This window comes from Nerophis lumbriciformis, linkage group LG18 (genome assembly GCF_033978685.3).
Source record: "Nerophis lumbriciformis linkage group LG18, RoL_Nlum_v2.1, whole genome shotgun sequence".
Taxonomy (NCBI): Eukaryota; Metazoa; Chordata; class Actinopteri; order Syngnathiformes; family Syngnathidae; genus Nerophis; species Nerophis lumbriciformis.
In genome coordinates, this window is record NC_084565.2 from 36,690,001 (window position 1) to 36,692,342 (window position 2,342).

Here is a 2,342-nt window from a genome sequence, read left to right on the forward strand (position 1 = left end):
ATGTGTTAAACATGCCTGTATTATCTTTAAACACCTTAACTTGTTAACAATATTAACTATATGTGTTAAACATGCTTGCATTATCTTTAAACACCTTTAACTTATTAACAATATTAACTATATATGTTAAACATGCTTGTATTATCATTAAACACCTTTAACTTGTTAACAATATTAACTATATGTGTTAAACATGCTTGTATTATCTTTAAACACCTTTAACTTATTAATAATATTAAATATATGTATTAAACATGCTTGTATTATCATAAAACACCTTTAACTTGTTAACAATATTAACTATATGTATTAAACATGCTTGCAGTATCTTTAAACACCTTTAACTTGTTAACAATATTAACTATATGTATTAAACATACTTGTATTATCATTAAACACCTTTAATTTATTAACAATATTAACTATATGTATTAAACATTCTTGTATTATCATTAAACACCTTTAATTTATTAACAATATTAACTATGTGTTAAACATGATTGCATTATCATTAAACACCTTTAATTTATTAACAATATTAACTATATGTGTTAAACATGCTTGCATTATCATTAAACACCTTTAACTTATTAACAAAAACATATATTTAATAAATAAGTAAATATAAATTATATATATGAATGAGGTAGATCGCCACGACTTGATCAATTGAAAAGTAGCTCGCCTGCAGAAAAAGTGTGAGCACCCCTGCCGTAAGTCTTGAACTATACAAGGTATTTCAATGGTTGGAATCTGCACTTTTGCATGATATACTAGTTACTATGGTAATCTAATGAGTTACTATGGTAATCTAATGAGATACTATGCTAATCTAAGTCACAGCAGCTCAGACGAGGCACCAAGCAGTGTGGGTGGGGAGCGTTTCCACAGAGTGTCAGTCTGAAATGTGGGTGTCAGGGACAGACGTGGAAAAAGATTTTTACAACAAAGTTCTAAAGCTTAGTGATATATCAGATTGTAGGTGGGGTTTTTTTTTACCCTTCAAGTTCATATTTTGCTGTGTATGTTGCATTTTTGTTGCGTTTCACTTGACTGTAAAATATGTCAATGGAGAGGAGTTGTGACGTTCATATGTTGTCAATATTTAGTGTTTTATCCTCAATAGTTAATACTGTAAATCCCACATTCTTTATTTTCCTGTACATTCTGGGTGTCTCATTCTGTAAAAAAAATTAAAATTCCACTCCGTTTTTAGCATTCAATCAGACATTATTGTGAGGTTTTGTATTAGTGTTCCTAAAAATAGATATACCGGCCCCCAGACACAATTTTTTTCTCAAAATGTGGCCCCCTCGAATCAAAATAATTGCCCAGGCCTGGGCTACACAGTACAAGTTCTTTTTTTTATTGAACAATTAACAATACATACAATGTACAAACACATTAAGGCACTTTCAATTAGAGCTGGGTGATATGGCTCAATGTAAATGTTTTATATTGGTCAATATAGATAATTATTAATATTTTTATGACTTATGGACAATATTGACAATGAGAAAAATATATGAATGTTAAAATTTTTATTTCAAATATAACCTTCCTTTGATTATAATCCCCTCAGCTACCAAGGCAGAAAGGCAGGGAAATGCCAACACAAGCATTGAAAACACTCAATGTAAACAACATTCCAAAGGTACAATAAACATTTATCTTAAAATGAAGGTGCAAAAAATAAGGAATACATAAGAATTGCTTACTATAGTGTAACAAAGTTGTGCTAAGTGTGAAAATGTAAACATAGAGAAACCTGAGAATGTCTATTTTCTGCAGACTAAGAGGCAGGAAGTTATGACTGTAACATTTAATTTGGTCTAGTATTCTTATCTAAGCATGGAAATACATTTATGTTATGCAGTAGTTGTTATTTAAATATTATTGGACCAAAATATTATTTTAAAATAGCAGATCGTTCATTTTTTTGTTATTTATTTTATTATTTTACAAACATTATTAACTAGCAGTCTTGTCTCATGTTTCTAACATTATTAACTAGCAGTATTGTCTCATGTTTCTAACATTATTAACTAGTAGTCTAGTCCCATGTTTTGAACATGATTTACTAGTAGTCTAGTCCAAAGTTTCTAACATTATTAACCAGTAGTCTAGTCCCATGTTTCTAACATTAGCTGGTAGTCTAGTCCCAAGTTTCAAACATTATTAACTAGTAGTCTAGTGTAATGTTTATAACATTATTAACTAGTAGTCTAGTATCATGTTTCTAGCATCATTAACTTGTAGTCTAGTATCTTGTTTCTAACATTAACTATTAGTCTAGTCTCATGTTTCTAACATTATGAACTAGTAGTCTAGTCTCATGTCAA